Source organism: Bos indicus x Bos taurus, chromosome 22 (genome assembly GCF_003369695.1).
Source record: "Bos indicus x Bos taurus breed Angus x Brahman F1 hybrid chromosome 22, Bos_hybrid_MaternalHap_v2.0, whole genome shotgun sequence".
Taxonomy (NCBI): domain Eukaryota; kingdom Metazoa; phylum Chordata; class Mammalia; order Artiodactyla; family Bovidae; genus Bos; species Bos indicus x Bos taurus.
In genome coordinates, this window is record NC_040097.1 from 21,939,497 (window position 1) to 21,961,155 (window position 21,659).

A 21,659-nucleotide genomic window follows, 5' to 3' on the forward strand; every position below is an offset into this window, starting at 1 on the left:
TCTGTAAGTGACAGAACTGTTAATAGTTGACCTTCAGATCATCACTTTGGAGTCCCTTCTCCTAGGTTACTCAATTTCTAGAATAGGGTGACAGCACTGTGTACTTTGTAGGGTTGATAACCCACCTGATCAAGTGATAAAATGTATGAGAAAGTGTTTCGTAAACTTTGAAGGGTGGAATACACACTGATTAGTCAATTATTGAGAGGACAATGCGTCCTATCTCCTGAAATCACCAACACCCTAGACAATTCCCAGAGTATCCTGTTACAGATTCTCTGAGAACCCTACATTTTTTTTTCTTTGCAGCTCTGATCGCAACTGCAATTCAGTCATTTCTCTGCAATGTCTGTCTCCCACACAATGTCATGTCTTGCCCATGGCTGTCTCCTGTAAGTCATTTGGTACCTGGCTTAGAAAGGGCACTCAGGGAAAATCTGTAGAAGGAAGAAGAAGCTAGTGACCAGTGCTGGCTTCAGGATGCTTAAGGGATAAGCAGACAAGATGGAGAAGTCACTGCAGGAGTCAGTCTGAAAGCCCAAAGGGTTGCATATAAAGCTGGGTACTTGCAAAGCATGGTGGGTGAAGGAGTGAACCCATTCTGGGCTATTATGGGGAGTATGAGGAAAGCTTTCTAGATTTTGCATAATTAACATTTTGCTAAATGATTCTCAACCTGAACTATTTTCTCTTTATTTCTGTTCTAGAATTTAGTTTGACAAGAGGGTGACTCTCCTTTCACGTCTCCTCTATGTACATTAACATTTAACATTTCTATAATATTTTTCACTTTGCAAAACATTTTCATGTATTGTTTCTTTTTTAAGCCAACCTGCAAAAGTGGGGAGGGCTATTAATCTTATCTATTGACAATTGAGAACGTTAAAACCCGCCGAATTTAAAAATTTATTTGATCGTGACCTGGGCCAAAAGGCAGAGAAGCCCAACTAACATGCGGGGCTCCTGAGCCCTAACTTTTCCTTTTGAACTCCCCATCTTCTCACCACTGGTGGAAAGTGTGAGGAAGGTAAGCTTCAGTGGTCAGGCAGGCAGTTGCTGACAAAATAATTCTTCTCAGCTACAAATTGCCTCCTTTGCTCTGTTGAGTGAGTGCTTGGCAGTTGGTAAGAGTTTTGCTACAGCTGAAATGATCAACCTTTCAACACGCCCACTCTTCCCACCAACATGCAGTTTTAACATGCAGTTTTAACCCAGAAAAGGACACCAGTCAGAGCCTATTCCTTTCAAATCAGATTGGGAAGATAAGGTAAACTCTGTATCAGGATGAAAATCATCCCCTCTGCTGCATGCACCAGTGCTTAGTCCAGGGGTCTTTTTTAAAAACTTGATAACTGCTGACTTGCACTTAACCTTATTAACCTTTCTCCCATCCCATAATAAAAAACAGCTCAGAATAAGTTGTGGTCCTATTATTATTTAGAAAGATGTGCTGTATCATTTTTGGTTCTGGCCACTGAACTTGAAGGAAGATGTTGAGGACCCAGGGCAGTCTGGAAGTGTCTTCTACAAGAAAAGTGAAGGAGAAGTGTTTGGAAAAGGAAGGGCTAATGGCAAAGGAAATGAAAACCTTCATGTAGTTCAGCAAGGACCTTCAACGTAGAAGGGTTGAACTAGGTCATGGTAATTCTTGAACATACAATCAGGAAGGATGAGGAACACCATGGGACTCTAAAGGAAGGTGAAAATAGCTATCTTGGTCCAGCCAGGCGCTGGCTGTCTCTGTGACCAAGGACACCTTGCTGGAGGAGCTCAAGCACGAGGCATGCAAGATGCTCCGACGTGAACCTTTCCTCACATGAGAGATTACCTCTAAGGCTGCTTCCCGTTGTCTGTCGCTCATCTTCTTAAGAGACAGAATGCTGGGACTTCCCTGGTGGTCTAGTGGTTAGGAATCCACATTGCAATGCAGGGACATGGGTTCGATCCCTGGTCCAGGAGGATCTCACATGTCATGGGGCAACTGAGCCCGTGCACAACTACTGAGCCTGTGCCCTAGAGACCCAGAGGCACAACTGCTGAGCCCGTGTGCTGCAACTACTGAAGCCTGGGTGCCCCAGAGCCCATGCTCTGCAACAAGGGAGGCCACTGCAAGGAGAAGGCTGTGCACCGCAACTGAGAGTAGCCCCCGCTTGCTACAACTAGAGGAAGCTCGTGTGCAGCAAAGAAGACCCAGCACAGCCGAAAATGAGTAAATAAGTAAAATTTAAAAAAAGATAGAAAGCTATCATTAGTTCTGTTTTTTCGTTTGTCTGTTTTTTCAGTACATGTCGAGATGCAGCAGAGTGAGTAAGCTGACAGAACCAGGATCCAACTGTGGCCCCTAGAGAGCCCTTTCCTGCTTAATGTAACCTTTACGTGCTACCTTTAGGTGCTTTTTTTTTAGTATCCACAGGACTCTGTCTTTGGCCAGCTATATGCTAAGCAGAGAGGAAGCACCAGATCCTCCCAACTCAATAGGGATTTTCAAATCATTGTCAAGGGTCAGAAAATCTGAGCGCACACCAGGTGACTTTGACCAAGTTAAATAACTTCTGAGCCTACTCTGCAAATGGGACAATTATAATGTTCCTCAAAGGAATACGGAGGGGATTGGACGAGGTAATCCAGCTAAGGGTGAAGAACAGCGCTGAAGATGTGGTAAAAGCTACTACCTGTACCTCTTCTTACTCCAATGTTGGATTCCTAGTGTAGATCAAGTACCAGCTCCACATCCCAGTGGCCATGGTGACAGTTTCACTGCTCATGTCTAGTCCATGAGCAATTTCTCACCATAAAAAGGATGCTGGAATCTCCCCAGGTTTCCAGCAGGTATCTTAGCTGGTTCTCAGTCTGGCAAACATCCTGTCAATTCCGTGAACACCATATGCAGTGGACTCCTCTCTAGAACACCGAGGCAGTGTTCCCTTCTACTCCCTTCTTCAGGCTGCCCGAGCCAGGGCACAAGTGAGAGGGCAATTCCCCAAGTCAGGGCGCTCTGTACATCCAACCACATATCCCTAGCACTCACTGGTACAAAGCTAAGTACCCTGTGGCACAGGAGAAAAGGCTGAGGGAGAGAGGTTTGCCTAGATACCATCCTTTCTCTATAGGGACCCAACCGTCCTCCAAGGGAGAGGCAAGAACTGTGACTTCAGCCAGACTTCATTTCCTGAGACTCCCTACTTTCCCACCATCCCCTATGGTGGGACAAAGAATGCCTGCCTCCTCTCTAGCAGTATCCATAAACACCCCACCCTCACCCCTTGACCAGACAGAACCAATTCTGGGTTCAGAAGAGACACACAAACTAGGAGAAGTTGATGGAGACCAAGGGTGAAGGTCGTATTTTCACAGGTCTTCAGGAAAGAACAATTCCCAGGTTCTGGGCACTGCATTAGGGGACAGGGATGGAAGCCACTGATGCTTGACTCACGGCCCCTTCCTTGGATGGTGTCTAAATGCACAATCTCTCCAAACACCCAGAATGAGTCATGTCCCCCGCCACGACTCATAAGTAACATTTCTTGAGTGCTTCCTACTTGCCAGGTGCTGAGTTAGGAAGACTGCACTTGTTATATTTAATCTTCACAACAATCTTTGAAAAAGAGTCCTATTAACAATCCCATTTTACAGGTGACAAAACTGAGGCCGAAAGAAAGGAAGCAATTTGGCTTAAAGTCACACAGGCAGTAAGTTACAGCTTTGAACCTCACATCCCCCAAGCTGTCTATAATCCAGTTTAAAAAAAAAATCTATCAAACCACTTTTATTAACCAGTCATATTTAAGTCTTGTTTCTCATTGTATGTAGACACAACCTAAAATGGCTTTTGCTCGAAAAATATTTGAGGGATTTGAATAATAATCTGTGCCGATCAGGGCAGAAGGTCCAAAACGGTTTCTCTGGCTTTGAATGTCCCAGCTAATTACCTAGACCCTCCACCTGACTTAGCGTGTGTAGACAGGCTTAATGGTTACTCTATTGAGCTCCCCCATTATTTTTCAGGTGCCCAAAGGTAATCTTTTCATTGAACACTCACCATTCTGGGATTTTCACAATGCTGATGACTAAGGGATTTTCTTCTGCCGGGTCCTAATAAGGGGACCTGAGTTAATCATTGTGTGGCTCTGACAGGGAGCACGGCGGGGGCTTAAACCACTTCTCTTGCTTCATTAGGGGAAAAAGCAACCCAGGTGCAGACCACGAGGACCTCAGGGTTTGATACTATTAAATCAATGCACAGACAAGAAAAAAAAGTGGATTAGGCCCTTTTTGCAAACAGAAATCTGGTGGGTAGGACGCAAAGATGGAAGAAAAAAGAAGTCAGAACAGATACCACTGCATTAGCGACTGCCTGAGCTCTCTTTCTCCGTGTGGTCCCTTAAAAAAAAAAAAGACAAAAACCAACCAAGCCAACGACTTATTCTCTGCACGAGCTGACTCCACCCATTCCTGTTTGACTTCACAAGAGCTCTGAGCTGATTTCTCTGCCTTTGCCTAAAAAATGCTGACCACACTGCTCTTTCAAGGGCCCGGCAATATCTACTTCAGTGCTTGGCTTGTGAAATATCTGCTGCAAAGATCATGATGCTATTTTGCCTCTTTTTCCATTTCCCTAACCAAGAAAATCTTAGAAATCGGCTTTTTTTTTTATTTTTTGAGAGTTGAGGCAGTTCAGTATCTCAGTATCATAGATCGTGCCACTACCATCTATAAAATGATTTTATCTTTATTAGTTGAATTTTATCATTTATCACTATCCTCATGTCTAGATTGTAGGCTCCATGAGGAATAAGAATTTCTTTTTTTTCTCCTGACTATCTACACTGCCTGGTATACAGTAGAGGCTAAATGAAAAATAATCAACAAAGACAGGGGACTCTCCTCAACACTCTGTAATCACCTATATGGAAAATAACCTGAAAAAGAGTAGATATGTGTGTATGTATAACTAAATCACTTTGTTGTACACCTGAAGTGAACACAAAATTGTTAATCAACTATATTCCAATATAAAATAAAAAATTTAAAAAGTGTTGAAAGAATGACTTGCTGAGCATGGTACTCTTTATTCTGTACCCAGGATAGAAGCTTCCAGTGCTCTCTGGAATAACACAATAACTGGTACACAGTAAGAGCTTAAGAAATATTAGCTAATATTGTTACTAGTGTCTAACTCACACGTAGTTAGCTGGGAGCGACTGTACCAAGTGAGTTCTTAGTTGTAGTTTACAGACTAGCAAAAAGGTTGGCAAACTCTTGCCTGTGGGTCAAATCTAGTCTGCTGCCTGTTTCTGTGTAGTTCACGAGCTAAGAATGGTTTTCACATTTTTAAGAGAGTGTTACAAGAGGCTAGTTGCTCTTAAAATCCTGTGATTAATCTTTGAAAAGGCATATAAAAATAATAATTACCCAAGTGTGGCGAGAAACCTTGGATTCGTTCATTACATTAATAAAATCACCAATGAGGTAGCACTCAGACATATAAGACAACTCAATCCATTCCTTGTTGATGAGAATCTTTAGGGCGAACACATCCCTCCCAGAAAGATCCAGCTGATAAAGTAGCATATATAGGCTCAGCTGCTCATGCTTGAAGCCTTATTTATGATTCACTTGTTATCACAATTTCTAGATCAATCACAGGACAGGGCACTCAAGGGAACTGCAGATAAGTGGTATGGATAGAGAAGTGTCCTAGGATTGCTTCTGAAACATGCAGCTTTCCTCCCTGCAGTCCCAGACAGACTAGGGGAGCTCTGGGGGAGGGTTAGGTTCCAACGAAGACCGTGGTGGGCTTAAGAAAAAAAAATATCGATGTATAAAATCAAATTTCATGCTAAACACCCAGAATATGTTGTAAACACCACTATCCAAGGCTGCAAAGACGGTTTAGAACTAAACCTTCTGTATTCACACCAGACTGAAACCCATCCAGGGCAACCTCCCTCTCCTCATTTGTTTGTCTTAACCCAACATCTGGCCCATCCCAAGCACTCAACATGTCTTTAAAAGAAAAAAAAAAAAAAAATAAAGAAGAATCATATTTCCTGACATGAGACAATGACAAGAAATTGACATTTCAGTGTTCATCAATAAAGTTTTACTGGAACACAGACATACCCATTCATTTACATCTTGCTGATAGCTGCTTTCATGCTACAAGGCAGAGCATGCGTTGCTGTGACAGAAACTATGCAACTTATAAAGTCAAAAATATTTACTATCTGGCTCTTTCCAGAAGAAATTTTCTGACCTCTGGACTAGAACGTGCTTAAGTGGAAGCCATTGGGATGAGGGTAGGGAAAAATCATGAAATGTACATGTCTCATCTCAGTATGACCATTAACTAGTTGACTGTCTACTTGTCCAGCCTGTTGGCCTCCTGTCCTTATCTATAATAGGGAACAGAGCTCAGGGTCTTCTCTGGATTTCTTACAGAAATGCAACTCTTAGATGGTGTATGAGGCAGCTGCTAGGAAGGATGTGAAGCAGGGAACACTTCCCACACCTTGGAAAGTTCATAAATACTCTAGCAGGAAAACAAAAGGTTAATAATATTTTCATATTAACAAGAGCTCTGGAAATGAGGCTCCAGGAAAAACTACAGTAACAGGGAAAGGGAAAAAACAGAGATAAATAAAGACCCTTTGCACAGGTACCAGATAACGCAGCAGGGCCCAGCGGGCAGGACCGGCAGGGAGGCAGCAAGATTACAACAGGCAGTGCGTGCTGCCTAGTCACTCTGCGCCACGCACTGTTTTCAGTGTTTTGTATGAACCACCTTATTAATAGTCTCGGTACCTTTGAGATACGTCATCTGTGCCTCTCTGGGCTGTCATGAGGTTTAACTAAGATGATACACACACGGGGCATAATAAAGGACACAGCAAGTGCTCAGTACTTGCTACTGTTACTACTGTTGGAACCGCAGGCCAAATGAACAGCCTTTCTATTCCGTTAGTAAAATCAGCTAATTTGCCTTGCGTCCCTACATGTGCCCTTCTGTTTCCTCAGTCTCTAGTTCTCATGCTCTCTTTTGTTGTGTGGCAGAAATGGAATGGGCTATACGTGCACATAAGCCCCTATGATAAGCATCATTCAGGCCAATAACATGGGAGAAGCGTGGTCCATCATTAATCAGCAGATTGGAACTATGTGAAAAAGGACATGGGCATTTCTAACAGGGCTTAGAGGCAGTGTGGAGAAGCAGCGGAGAGCACAGGCTCTGGGGTTAGATGACGTGGGGCCAAATTCTAGATCTACCACTTATTAGGCAATTTACTTCACTTTTCTATGCCTCACTTTCCTCATCGATAAAATGGGGATAATAGAAGTTTTCATGGAGTAGACGGGTTATTAAGTGAGTTTTCAGAATAGCTCTTGGTTCACAGTAAGAACTGTGTGTCAGCTCTTCATATCATTTCTGTTGGAAAATCAGGTTGTTCTAGGTTGTCAAACCTGTATATTGAGCTTGGTCTGGCGCTGCACTATCAGACAGGTACAAGTGGCTATTTAAATTTAGATAACTGAAAAAGAAATGCAACTAAAAATCCAACTTTTTAGTTGAACTAGCCACATTTCAAGTACAGGTGGCTATTGTATCAGACAGGTGAGATACAGAATAGCTCTGTCATTGAATAAAGTTCTGTTGGACACTTCTGGTCTAGATTCAAGAGACATTCATACATATAGGTTATTACGTTTTTTAGTGATAAGAATGAAGAGGTGTGTCATTCAATTCTCATATCAGAACACGAAATCAGTTGGAAGAAGAAGCAAGGGGAAGGAAGAAGCCATGGGTGTCAAGAGCCTCATCCTGTGGATCAAACAAGAACTTAAGGTGGATGGGAATTATGTAAAGTGATAAAGACTCCAAGAGAGTGCTGGTAATATAGATGCACCTAATAGAAGGGAGCTGGGAGGAGAAACAGAGAGAGTACAGTGAGTAACGCTCTACCTACTATAGCAGGGGAAAAAATCATCTCTATGATCGATAAACCAGAAAGAGCAATTTAAGAACAGCACTTAGAGCTAGGAAGAGAAAAGCCAACTTGTTTAAAAGGGTCCCTTGTGGAATAAGGGATTGAGAGTGGAAAGAGATGGGACTGAGAACTGTTGCTTTTAAAAAATTATTACTGTGTTTCTGTACTATTTCACATTTCAAATATGTATGTATATTTCTTTCATAAGAAATTATTGCAAAAAGAACAAAACCAGCGATAGAATTTTCAGCATTCTAGCATTTGCAGGAAGACTGTATCTTCTCCAGGGTAACTTCTTCAAGGTTTTTGCTTGACTGAAATCTTGTTTCTGAGCAGCAAAACCTAGCAAAAACCCCCCTCAATACATAATCTGGATGCTCTAAGTGCATCTTGGGAAGAGGAATGAATTGTAAGTGCCAACCGAGGGACTGACGGCTTGGGGGAGACAGAATGTGCCAGTGGGTGGATGTACTGGGACTGTGTGTGCGGGTGAGCAGTTGAGCAAACCTCGGTGGCTCTTGCTTGGGGCCAAGTGACAATTACAGTGAAAGCCCCTTCCAACACTTTCTGAGCACTGGAGAAAAACGCAACCCTGAAGTGGATCTGGAATTGCAGACAGCATGACGGATTCCCAGAGCTCTGCCACCAGAGGGGCTGAAGTGTTTTCAATGCTCGCTGAAGATCAAGGTTGTTTCTGGCCAACTGGGAAGTGCTGTGCCCGTGTCAGCACCGTGTTCATGCCGCACAGATGCACATTCGGTGTGAAGCCATCTTCCTCCACTTTCCTTTTTAGGAGGGCAGGATTTTAGAAGTGCTGTTTTTACCAGATGTGGGAACTGTGATGTCAAAAATTGTTTATGGGTAGGTCATCAGAAGGCTGCTGCTCAGCAAGATAATCACTGGCTTTCAAAATGTGATTCACATTTGAAAGACAAGAGTCAAGCATCAAAATGTTTTCAAATAAAATTTCTCTAAATTGCCTATAAGTGGAACCTAAACATTTTTTTTTTCAGATAAGAGAAAGAGAGTATTGGATTCTAAATTCAGTCTCTCACTATTGTTTTTTCAATGACTGGCTCTATGACTTTTGGGAAAGCAATTGTCTTTTCACAGACAACACAGAAAGAACACTTGATATAAAGTGAAAGGGCAAGTGTTAGTAGCTCAGTTGGGCCAGACTCTCTGCGACCCCATGGACTGCAGCCCACTAGGCTCCTTTGTCTATGGGATTTTCCAGGCAAGGATTCTGGAGTGGTTTGCCATTTTGTTCTCCAGGGGATCTTCCCCACCCAGGGATCAAACCCAGGTCTGCACTGCAGGCAGATTCTTTACCGACTGAGCTACCAGGGAAGTCACTTGATATGAAGTTGTACATAAAAATATGGATGACTAATTTATAGTATTCTAGCCAATTCTTTTCATAACATGTCTTCTCATTTTACAAGTGAAGGAACTACCACTCAGAGAGGTTAAGCTGCTTTCCCCAGGGAACACAGCTAACATGAGGCAAATCTAGGATTTGAACAAAAATGGATCTGACTTCAAAGGATTCATTACTGCATATGCTGCCCCCTACCCTGCCATAACTTTGTTCACAAAACAATTCTCCTAAGTTTGAGGATAAAATCCAGATCATGGCTTATGGATCCACTTTGAAAAGCAAAGAGGGTCTGTGCTCAGTTGCTTCAGTTGTGTCCGACTCTTTGAGACCCTACAGACTGTAACCTTCCAGGCTCTTTTGTCCATGGGATTCTCCAGGCAAGAATACTGGAGTGGGTTGCCATGCCCTCCTCCAGGGATCTTCCTGATTCAGGGACCAAACCCACATCTTTTATGTCTCCTGAACTGACAGGCGGGTTCTTTACTACTAGCGCCACCTGAGAAGTCCCAGGAGGTAATATTATGATGCTATTCACCTATCATCACAACAAGACTTTATAGGTAACAACTGATGGAACCATCATGGATATTTTGAGATAACCTCTGAGGACCACTGGAGAGCTTCAGAGGGACTGGGGAAGGTAGGAGACAGCCCAGGCTTCCCTGGAAAGCCTCCTTAGGCAAGAACACGAGTTGCAGGGCTGCTGGTTGATTGCACGGCTTCTGTGCATGTTCATAAATATTGATCGTGATTAAACTATTATCATAGTAATGAGGGTAATAATACCTCCTCCAGCCCATCCCACCACACTACTCTAAGTCCCCACCTTTCATCAAACAAAGAGCTGCTGGCACTGCTGGGGAGTTGGGCAAGAGGCAGGGAAATGATCTCTATTAAGCAAAAGCATTCTGTTCCATGCGCTGATTAGGCGCCGCAGCCTCATTAACGAGGAGAATTGTTCGCGTCTCCTGTTGCTCAGGGTACTGTGCTCCGAGACTGGGTCCAGGAAGTGTATGTTCTCATCTCTCTTCCCCCCTGGGGCTTCCGAACAGATGCCTGATGGAAGGAGACCTGTTTTTCTTTCCACTCTCCCTCATTTCTGTCCCAACCATTACTTCCCAGGGAGGATTTCTGCAAGGCTCAAGGGCTCCTCCAAAACCAGTCTTTCTTCTCATGCTGCTGAGACTCAACAATGGTCACAAGCTTATTATTTCCCTGGCACGAGGCTAAGCGATTTATTGGTAATTAACCCTCACACTGGGAGGGGTGATGGTTATTACTCTTTAGAGATGAGGAAATTGAGGCTCAGAGAGGTTTAGTGACTTTCTAAAGGACCCAAAGTCAGCAGTATCATGGAGCAGGTGTGTGAATGTGGGTCTGCTGGACTCCGGGGTCTGTGTCCTCTCAAGGTTACTGAGCTGCTCTTCCATGTGCCTATTTACATGACATCCTCTCACTTTAGGGGAAATGTGGAAATGCAGAATGGAAAGCTCTAATCTGTAAACTCTCCATGAAGGAATAAAGGCTTATTTTTATTTGGTTATACTGGGACTTCCCTGGTAGTCCAGGGGTGAAGAGTCTGCCTTCCAATGCAGGAGATGCAGGTTCGACCCCTGGTTGGGGAACTAAGATTACACCTGCCCCAGGACAACTAAGCCCATGCGCCGCTGCCACTGAGCCCACCTGCCCTAGTGCCTGCGCTCTGCAACAACAGGACCCACTGCAGGGAGCTCGCACACAGCAACTGCAGAGACTGCTTGCCACAACGAAGACCCAGCACAGCCAGAAAATAAAGAAACAACAATAACGAAAAAGTAGGGGGCCCTTGCCCACTTCTGGCATTTTTGGGTTTTATCTTGTAAACATCTCTCAACACCAAGAAGCCCAACTGAATGTAAGCTGGAAGAGGCCAGGAGCCACGTCTTACTCGTGTCCTTGCTTCCACATGGCCCTGGTGCTGAGCCGAGGTAGCCTGTACTGAATAGTAATGTTTCTACACGAGGGCACCACTTGTCACCCCTGCTGCCTTCCCCATCCCTGCAGCTGGCTCACCCTGAACTCAAGGGTATACACTGCTTAAAGCTACCACCAGAGATAACCTGTCTCTTATAGCCACGCTAGGTCTGCTACAGAGTGAAGCATTTTTTCTCCCCCCACCCCCTCCACCGCATCTCAGGTAAAGATCAGGGAAAACACACACATTGATAAGACAGGAGGTCTGGGTTCTATGTCAAAATGCCTTGTTCAAGTCATTTTCCTTCTCTGGGCTCAGTGTAAACAACTGCAAAATGGGGTGGTTAGAATGTATCACAACTTCCCAAACTTTTGGCATCAGTACCATCTTCATGATTTGGGCTATTGCCCATGGGTTATCTGTATGTACTATATTTACTTATTTACTTAATATCTCCTTTAAATTGGCTCACTTTTTAAATACTTAATTCTAAGAAGAAACCTGGTATCACTGCCATAAATGGAAACTAAGTATCACTCTCAAGAAGAGAAGGTAAGCATAAAAATAAATACAACATACGTATGATAAAGTGATTACTTTCTAGGTAGACAGGGTTGCCTGCTAAGGGTGCTATGTCTGAGGCTGCTCATTCTGTCTGTCTGTCTCTCTTTTTGTTGGGCATGAAGATCTGAAAATTTGGAGAAGTATGAGAGGCAAACACTCAAAGGAAACTTTCTCCTTGATAGAAGGATATGGAGGGAAATACAATTAAAAAAGAAAGAATCTTCTCACAATTTGGTGTTATTTAATACTGAGTTTTTGCCACATCTGACACCTTCTCACGTAACATATAGACTGTCCCCTACATTTGGTAAATACTCAGTGATACACTAGGAAAGGCTGTCAAAAAGGAGGAGGAGGAGGAAGAGGAAGAAAGGGAAGAAGCAGCAGCCTTGGTTGGTAGAATCTGCTAATTTCTGTAGTATAAGCACTTTTACTCTGGTCAATGTCAAGCTACCAACAAGACATCATTAAAGGTGAACATGAAAAGAACTGCCAAGAATTTGCTCTTAAGAGCAGGTAGAAACTGAGCACCTCACTGGAAACAATGGACCAGAAAATCTCAAGACCTTCTGTTGTATGGATTCTAGATTGCAACTTTCAATTAACAGAAATCAAGTCTTTTTAAAAAAAGTCTTTCCTAGTCTGCTGCTGCTGCTGCTGCTGCTGCTGCTAAGTCGCTTCAGTCATGTCCGACTCTGTGCGACCCCATAGACGGCTGCCCGCCAGGCTTCCCCGTCCCTGGAATTCTCCAGGCAAGAACACTGTAGTGGGTTGCCATTTCCTTCTCCAATCTTCCCTAGTCTACTCTAGCTCAATAATTCGCATAGAGCCATCATTTAAAACATGGTGGCTGATTAAGTAACTGACTGTAATACTCAGGACTCTGATATAACCACAGTTAACAACCACAAACATAACAGTATTAAAACAAATAATGAATGCTTGAGTGAAGTCGCTCAGTCCTGTCCAACTCTTTGTGACTCTGAATGCTTATCCCATTGCAGATATATAGCATTTTCTCATTTATTTCTAAAAATACCACATAATCTATGTATTATTATTTCTATTGTATAGGTCAGTAAATTAAGACAAGAAGTTAATTAATTTGTTCAAGATTATAATATGGTAAGGGGCAGAACTAGACAAGTAAGTATGGCTTGGTGTATGTTGAAATAAACTTGGTTCAATTTAACATATGCTTGGAGAATGGAAGATTCAACTCTGGTAAAGGAATCATTTTGATTAATAGAGAGGTATTCTAGAATGTATGTATGAATGAATGAAAAGTGTATGTATGAATGAATGAAAAGTGTATGAATGAAAAGTTCCTGAAGAATTAAAATGAGAAATGCTAAAAGTATACTAAAGTTAATGGAAAATATCTTTGAGGAATCCAATTTCCGGATATGGAAATGTGCTGAAATGGAAGTTATAGGAACTTATAAGAGAGTTTTGGTTGATTCTGTTACAGGTAATAGTTTCGGTTGCTTAGGAGAAAAGATGCTATGCTAAGGACTGAACCAGTGAGAAAACTGCTGGTTAAAAGCATTAGGGTCATTTCAACCTTCCCAAAGGTTTTAGCTGAAGGAAGGCTGTTGCTACTTACTTGCTCAGTCAGTCAGTTCAGTCGCTCAGTCGTGTCCAACTCCTTGCAACCCCATGGACTGCAGCATGCCAGGCTTCCCTGTCCATCACCAACTCCCAGAGCCTACTCAAACTCATGTCCATCGAGTCAGTGATGCCATCAAACCATCTCATCCTCTGTTGTCCCCTTCTTCTCCCACCTTCAATCTTTCCCAGCATCAGGGTCTTTTCATTGAGTCAGTTCTTTGTATCAGGTGGCCAAAGTATTGGAGTTTCCAGCTTCAGCATCAGTCCTTCCAGTGAGTATTCGGGACTGATTTCCTTTAGGATGGCCTGGTTCGATCTCCTTGCAGTCCACAGGACTCTCAAGAGTCTTCTCCAACACCACAGTTCAAAAGCATCAATTCTTCGGTGCTCAGCTTTCTTTATAGTCCAACTCTTACATCCATACATTACCACTGGAAAAATCATAGTTTTGACTAGATGGACCTTTGTTGGCAAAGTAATGTCTCTGCTTTTTAATATGCTATCCAGGTTGGTTATAACTTTTCTTCCAAGGAGCAAGCAAGCATCTTTTAATTTCATGGCTTCAGTCACCATCTGCAGTGATTTTGGCCCCCCCCCCCCCCCCCCAAATAAAGTCTCTCACTGTTTCCACTATTTCCCCATCTATTTGCCATGAAGCGATGGGACTGGATGCCATGATCTTAGTTTTCTGAACGTTGAGCTTTTTTTTTTTTGAATGTTGAGCTTTAAGCCAACTTTTTCACTCTTCTCTTTCACTTTCATCAAGAGGCTCTTTAGTTCTTTACTTGCTCAGTTGTACCTAATTCTTTGTAACCTCATGGACTGCAGCACACGAGGCTTCCCTGTCCATCACTATCTCCCAGGGTTTGCTCAAACTTATGTCCATTGCATTGGTGATGCCATCCAACCATCTCATCTTGTCACCCTCTTTTCCTCCTGCCCTCAAGTCTTTTCCAGCATCAGGGTCTTTTCCAATGAGTGGGCTCTTCACATCAGGTGGTCGCAGTATTAGAGCTTCAGCATCAGTCCTTCCAATGAATATTCAAGGTTGAAGGAAGGTTAAGAATGGCTATTTATGGGACCCCCCATAACATGCCAGGTATCACACAAGGCCAATGCTCACTTTGTACCTAACTGTTCCCTCGAGTCTCTGAGGTAGGTATTAGCATCACCACTTTACAGATGAAGAAAGTGAGACTCCAAAATGTTCAATGACTTTCTCACATTTCTGTAAGTCTGGGCTTCACAATCATGTCTCTTCTTCTACCCTTCTGGAGATAAGCTTCCCACTGCATGTGACTCAGAGGTCTGGTCAGAATCTCTATCTTTTAATTTCAGAACAATTATGTTCTGTTTGAAGCCATGCACAAGTTTGTTAGGCATTTCTTTCATAGCTGACCTTTCTATCACCCTGTAGTTCAGCACCTCGTGTTCTAAAGAAAATGCTGTGTCTGTGTCATGCTCATGCTGAATACTTATCTGTTTACTAAAGAATATTAAGGGAAATGGTTAACTTTGGATGCTTACTTTATTTCCTCTGAAGGGCTGCCTTGGACAGCAGGTATGTTAATTGTCATGTGTGTTTTCAAGGCATGAACTGGAATGAGGATGATGTCCTACTAGGTGATAAAATTATCTGTCATAGACCCCAAAATGGATGTCAAGCTCTGAAACACTGGGGAGCAGCTGATGAAAGAAGTCCATAGAAGACATAGCAGATCAGTATTTTACAGTTCTTGAGCATTTCAGGGCAAGCTGCTTTTGTTTGGTCCATATGAACAAAACACATTAGACAACCTAAGTCTTGCCTTCCACTAGTGGCTCGAAGCTTCAAAACGATAAGACCACAAACCCAACACTAGCTTGCAGCAGGCAGCTGGGCTCTCTATGGCCTCTCTTAACTTCTCCAACTGAATCAACTTCCATAGTGTCTCCATGCAAACCCTTAAATCCCATAACTGCAGGCTCCGGACTAGATCCTTAACTCCATCCAACGCCATGCCTGTCATTTTGCCCCTTTTGCTCTGGCCCGACCCCGAGTTACAATGAACTTCCAGTTTCCAGAATGAAATAGACCTTCGGGGCTTCCCTGGTGGCTCAGACGGTAAAGCATCTTCCAGAAATGCAGGAAACCCGGGTTCAATCCCGTGGGTTGGGAAGACACCCTGGAGAAGGAGATGGCAACCCACTGCAGTCCTCTTGCTTGGAAGATTCCATGAATGGAAGAGCCTGGTAGGCTATGTCCATGGGGTCGCAAAGAGTCAGACACAACTGAGCGACTTCACTTTCACTTTTTTCTTCTCCAAGTCTTTGTACTTTGGACATTCTTTGTTTTCTTCTTTACCAGGTGAGGTTTTACTTATCTATTAGACCTCTGCTCAAACGCCTTTCCTCTATGGTCTCCCAGATGAGGCTGGGTCTCTTTGGGCTATGGTCCAATTGCATCAGCTACTCTCTGAATAATCGCTACGCTTGTAAATTACTTGTTGAGAATGTCTCCCTCATAGGAATATACAATAAGAGATAATGTTTCTCTCATTCATTGCTAAGCTCCCAGTGCCTAGCACATAGTAGGTGCTCCATAAACATGTATTGAATGGAGCAGCATAAAACTAAAGATTGTTCAGAATGCATAAAGGAAGTGGGGAGATTCTGTATGTCTACTCCTTTGGTTTTACTGCAAAACTAATTGGCCGGTGGGTAAATTATAACATACTTTTGCTGGTAAGATGTGAGAAATACATGACTCTTTCCCTTAAGAATGATCACAGACAGTCGATGGTTCTGGGAAGAGTCACTAATTACCTTCATCTATGGGTTTGGCACCCCACTCCAGTACTCTTGCCTGGAAAATCCCATGGACAGAGGAGCCTGGTAGGCTGCAGTCCATGGGGTCGCAAAGAGTCAGACACGACTGAGCGACTTCACTTGCAGTTTTCACTTTCGTGTATTGGAGAAGGAAATGGCAACCCACTCCAGTGTTCTTGCCTGGAGAATCCCAGGGAGGGCGGAGCCTGCCTGGGCTGCCGTCTATGGGGTCGCACAGAGTCAGACACGACTGAAGCAACTTAGCAGCAGCAGCATGGGTTTCTTAGCTTCTGTGGGGAATAACATTCTGGTGATAATTAAGCAGTAGATTTAAGGCGGAGTTTTATCAGCTGTGCTAGACTCAGCTGGGCACATTACTCAACTTATCTCATCTGTTAAATGGGATAATCATCATATCTATTACATAGGGTGATTGTGAGGATTGGATGAGAAAATTCATGTCATTCACTTAGCACTGTGCCTGGCACATGTCATGTTCAAAGCATGTAAGTATTTACTACCATGGCTGGTGCTTCTGTCCAAGGCAGGCACCTCTACTCTGAAGTGTAGAAGCCAAATGACTTGAATCACATGAATCTAGCATCTGATAATTTGATGAGGTTACCCTCTGAGGAAGAACCAAGACCTCTCTGTCTACACCGCCATCACCAGCCCACACTGTAAAAAGCCATTTCTCCCTTGCTGGTGTTCTCTGAAGCCAAAGGAAAAATAGAACGCCATCAGAGGTAACACTGATAAGTCACGACCAACCTCAGCCCACGCTACAATTTGAACTGCTTCCTGATCAAACTGTTCTGTGGACAGAAGTGAATACCCTTGATCCAGTTCTGGCCTTGACCAAGCTGGCAGTCGTGCTCTCTGGCCTGCCATCAGGGGCTCTGCACTGAAGCAGTCCAAGCTGCTGCTTCATCTGCATGAACATCAGCCCTGGCCTCAGATTCTAGCAGGAAGAGAAGCATGTCCACTGCATTTCATATCTAAGCGGCAAAACAATTAAAATGTTGACAAAAGGGAAAAAGGGTGAGTGAGGGTAATTTGAGACCTAGGAGACTGGTCAGACAGTGGAGCTTGGGCCCCTCAATAGCCCTAACATGGGCTTTATTCTCCCTAACCTGAGCAGTTTCCATGCTATGCTGTGACCATCTCAAATGGATGTGGGTGATGGGGGGAAATCTTAGGTAAATTTTAGGGGGCTTCAGGGAATCTGATGTAGTCATTTTGTCCGCGGGCAGTGGGTGCCTCTTACATCCTCCCTTTTCCTTGGAGGCTCCGGAGTGTACAGGGAGACAGAAGGCTGGCCAAGCTGCAGGGCTTAACCTCCTGAAGCCTCACTTTCATCATTTGCAGGAGAGCCTTGTTGCAGCAGGATTGTTCAGAGGATTCGACAAGAAAAAATATATTTAAAGCACTTAGCCCTGTGCCAGGCACTTAGCAAGTGCTTAAAGGATAGGAGCTGAAGCTCTTGTAGCTATTTTGGACTTTCGAATTCATCTACCATAGCTATCATCAGATTACACTGAGGGGAATTCAAAGCCAAGGGGTGGTCCTGTGTCCCAGGTCACACAGTTTGCTGGTGAGGGGCAGAGCTGGTGTCCCGCCCCCAGTCTCCCCACCCTATGAAGTCTTTCTTCGCTGAATCCCTTACTCTCAGGACTCATCTGGCTTAGCTGAGTTCTCCATAAATCACACTTCTCAAGCTTCCCACCTTTGTCCCCTGCAACTGAATCTACCCTCTGCATCTCCTCAATCCTTAAACCCTCCTGATGTTCCTTTCAAAGTACCCTGTGGAAGTGTCTTCTCTGCTTTCCTGCCACGTGGCCATGGTAGCTGTTGTTCTGTCCAGAAGCATCTCCTCTCCTTTTTACCCATGTCTGGTCCCTTTAAGTCTGGTCCCTCCATCTCCTCCTCAGAGAGACTGTCCAGGACCATCACAGCTGAAGGAACACTGCCTCCCACCTTCTCTCTGTCTCCAGTTTGTGGTCTGTACAGCAGTGGCCCCAGCCCCAATAACTTTCTCTTCTTTTTCTTTGTCTCCTATCCTCAGTGTAAGCTCCCAAAGGACAGAGAACATGCCACCCTCACTCACTGCTGGGTCTCTGGCACTGACATGATTCACAACACACAGGTTTGGGGTAAACACACACTAGGTGAATGAATGCATAAGCCAACAGACAGATTCTAGAAACAGCAATTTGGTAACACCCGGACAGGACGAAGGCAAAGATTTTAACTTGTTGGGAGGACAACCGAGACACCTGTTTGGCCCCCTTCTTGGCCTCCTAAAAGAACAGCGCCAAGCTACCCACAAAGACAGGGAGTCTTCCAGGCAGGCAACCCACACAAAAGCACATCTTGCAGTCGGGGGAAATGGGCGGATGGTTGCTAATTGCGACTTCCAACTGGGCTGATCTTTGAAAAGTTCGAAAGGCGCCTGCCTCCCTAAATCCCGGGCTGCTACCGCTGCTGGGGCTGGAGCCGGAGGAGAGGAGGGGTGTGCCTGGGCGCCTCTCAGGCTGGCACGGAGAAGACACATCTCCTCCTCCCTCCTCCCCCCAGCTCCTCTCCAAGAGAGGAAGCAATGCAGATGGAGACGAGAAATAAATATTCCTGCCTGCTCTGTGCCACTGCAGACGTTTTCCAAAATGTCTGGCTTGGACCATGAAATCAAGCCCACCCAGGAAAGGAGGCGCTCAGCGGGAGAAAGAGGGGGAAAAGGGTGGCATATTTGTCGGTACTTGTCAGCTTTCTGGGGGGCAGAGCACACGGCTCAGACTTGGCAGCCCCCCCGAGGCGGGGATGCGGTGAGTGCACAGTAATGCTTAAGGAATTGAATCGGAAATGGGAGCGAGTGAAGGAAGCCCTGCCAGGCTGTCGGCAGCATCCCTAAGCCTTTGTCCACGGTCGCAAGACTCCTGGCTGGTCCCCCTGTCCTTGGTGTCAAGGCCTGGTCCACAGTACCTGCTGCCTGCACACAGGCCTCCGACCTCCACCCCGCTCTGGGATGGTTAACATCACGGTGCCGCAGGCAGTCTTCAAAGGCCCTGTGAGATTCGGGCAGGAGCCCAGGATCCACGTGTGGAGACATTCCTGCCACCTCTCTGCATAGCTCGCCTACTCCAGCGCTGGAGCACCGGCAGGGATGAGAACACAGGCTGCAAATGAGAAGTGGGTGCTTCTGGCCTTGGGGGAGCCGAGCGTGTGGGAGGAGTGTCATTAAGGAGGGGAAGTCACGGGCCCACCAACAGCCCCGCAGCGTCCCGCGGTGACAGGAGCTTCACGAGGCGGGCTGTGCGGCTGCAAATGTCTCCCAAAGGGGAGACTGAGAGGATGAGAATTCTAGCATGAACACTCTGGCACTGCTAGGCCTTCTTTGTTTCTACCCCGCTGTGAGGATCCCCCTGGCCCCACGTTCCTGTCTCCTCCGGATCACCTTTCACTAGGTCCCCTGGTAAGCGGGGAATGCTCCCCTGGCATTAGGGTGGGATCCTTAGAGGACTGAATTCTGCTCCAGGAAGAGCAGAGGGGCTTTTATGGTTTGCACTGGTTCAAATCCAGTGCAGCGAAAACAGTTGCTCAAAATGAAGACTCAAAGAAAGTGGTTATCTTTTGTGGATGTCAGGATAGCGTTTTCCAAAAATGCTGCCTTTAGTTCTCTTTTCACCATTTCCGTGACTTCACTGAGGAATGAGAGATTATCTAGTACTTCCCACTCGTGTGCCCTGAATCCTTCTTTATGAATCTTTCCCGCTCACATGCCCATCTGCCTTCTAGTGTCAGGCAATTGCCAGCTGAATCCCACTCTCTCCAGGAAGCTGTTTGGTGGTGGGGAGAAGCTGGCAGAAGACCTGAGTTCCTGTCCTCATTCTTCCTGCTGCTGTGTGACCTTAGACAGATTACTCCCTGTCTCTGGGCCTTGGTTTTTTGGTTCATCAAAGAAATGGCTTGGACAGGGTTCCTTTTGGCTGTGACACATCATGGGTGGTCCTACTGAGTGAATCAAACTGCTGTTCTCTGTCATCATCCTTTTCCCATCCCAACTTTGCCAACAGATTCCAGAGACCAAGGCCATCACACTTTAAGGACTAAGTTCAATTCTTACACATGGGAAGGTCAAAACTGCATACCAAAATAAGCTGAGCACATAGATAAAGTACATACATACAATCTAAAAATTGCTTTAAATGTTTTCTGTCTACATTTCCCTTAATTCCCAGGAAATCTAATGTATGTATTCGGGAAAGACCAAAGCAGGATATATTTGCAAAAAACTTGTAAACATGTATTAAGTTTGTAATGCATAATCACCTTCTTAGTTATCTTTAATTAATCAAGGCTGCCATTTACTGAAACCTACTATGTGTTACGACTATGCCAAGTCCTTCTCACATTATTATCATCATGACAGTTCATTACAGAAGAAATTACCTACTTTCCACTTGCCTACAACATTGGTAGCTGACATGAATTAACACAGAGAAACATAAACCGAAAACCAAAGGACACAATTGCATGCCTCCTACAAACCAAAAGCAAACTCAGGCTCAGAGAGGATGAGACACCTACTCTAGATCACACAGCGGGTTAATACAGGTAATGGGATTTGAACCCAGGTCTGCTGGATTCCACAGATGACGATGTGCTCCTCCTCTGGCCCGTGCTGGGCTCTGTCTTGGCATTCGATGCCTGTCTAGGAGATTCTTCATCTCCTAGAAGAGAGGTTTTGAAGGACCCATAAATAGCAGGTCCTAAACTAACTGCCTTTCTTACGGTGTTGTGAGAGGAAAACAGCTGGTCTACCAGCCAGCAAAAACCTTGCTGTGAGAAATGGCAAGAAAGCACGCAGCAGCGGTGCCCACCTCGCACAGAAGGAAGGGCGAACTGGTGGCCCATTTAAGCCACCATCTCCATGGATCACTTACCTACAGAGAATGAGTCCGGCTTCTCCCCATGACCTATCGTACTTCTGTGTCCATGCGGCGTGTTGGCACAGAATTAGAGCTTTTCTGAATGTGTACAGATTGGATCATGTGCAGCAGAAGTTGTAAGCTCCAGTGTCTCCAAGCCCAGGCCAGTACAGGAATGAGCAAAATGGCAAGGAAAGGGGCTACAGGGAACTGGTAAACACCTCTCTGGTCTGTAGGGACTACCGACTGAGTTCCAACAGACTGCTGCAACGCACACATGCAGACCAAAGGCTGCTGCCTGCCTGCCTTATGAAGACACCCTGGAATACTGACATCCCTGAGTTCTCTTGATTCTTAAACGTGGGCAGCTAATTCAGTAAAGAAAAGTGTACCTGATATGGTGAGGACCAAACAACATCTACTTAGGAGCT

The 21,659-nt window shown here is 44.8% G+C and overlaps 1 protein-coding gene across 27 annotated transcripts in view; it reads right to left on the reverse strand.

The window, feature by feature from the left end:
• CADPS (calcium dependent secretion activator) overlaps positions 1 to 21,659 on the reverse strand; it is a 471,796-nt gene that overhangs the window by 46,113 nt on the left and 404,024 nt on the right. The gene's annotated exons all lie outside the window — the stretch shown is intronic.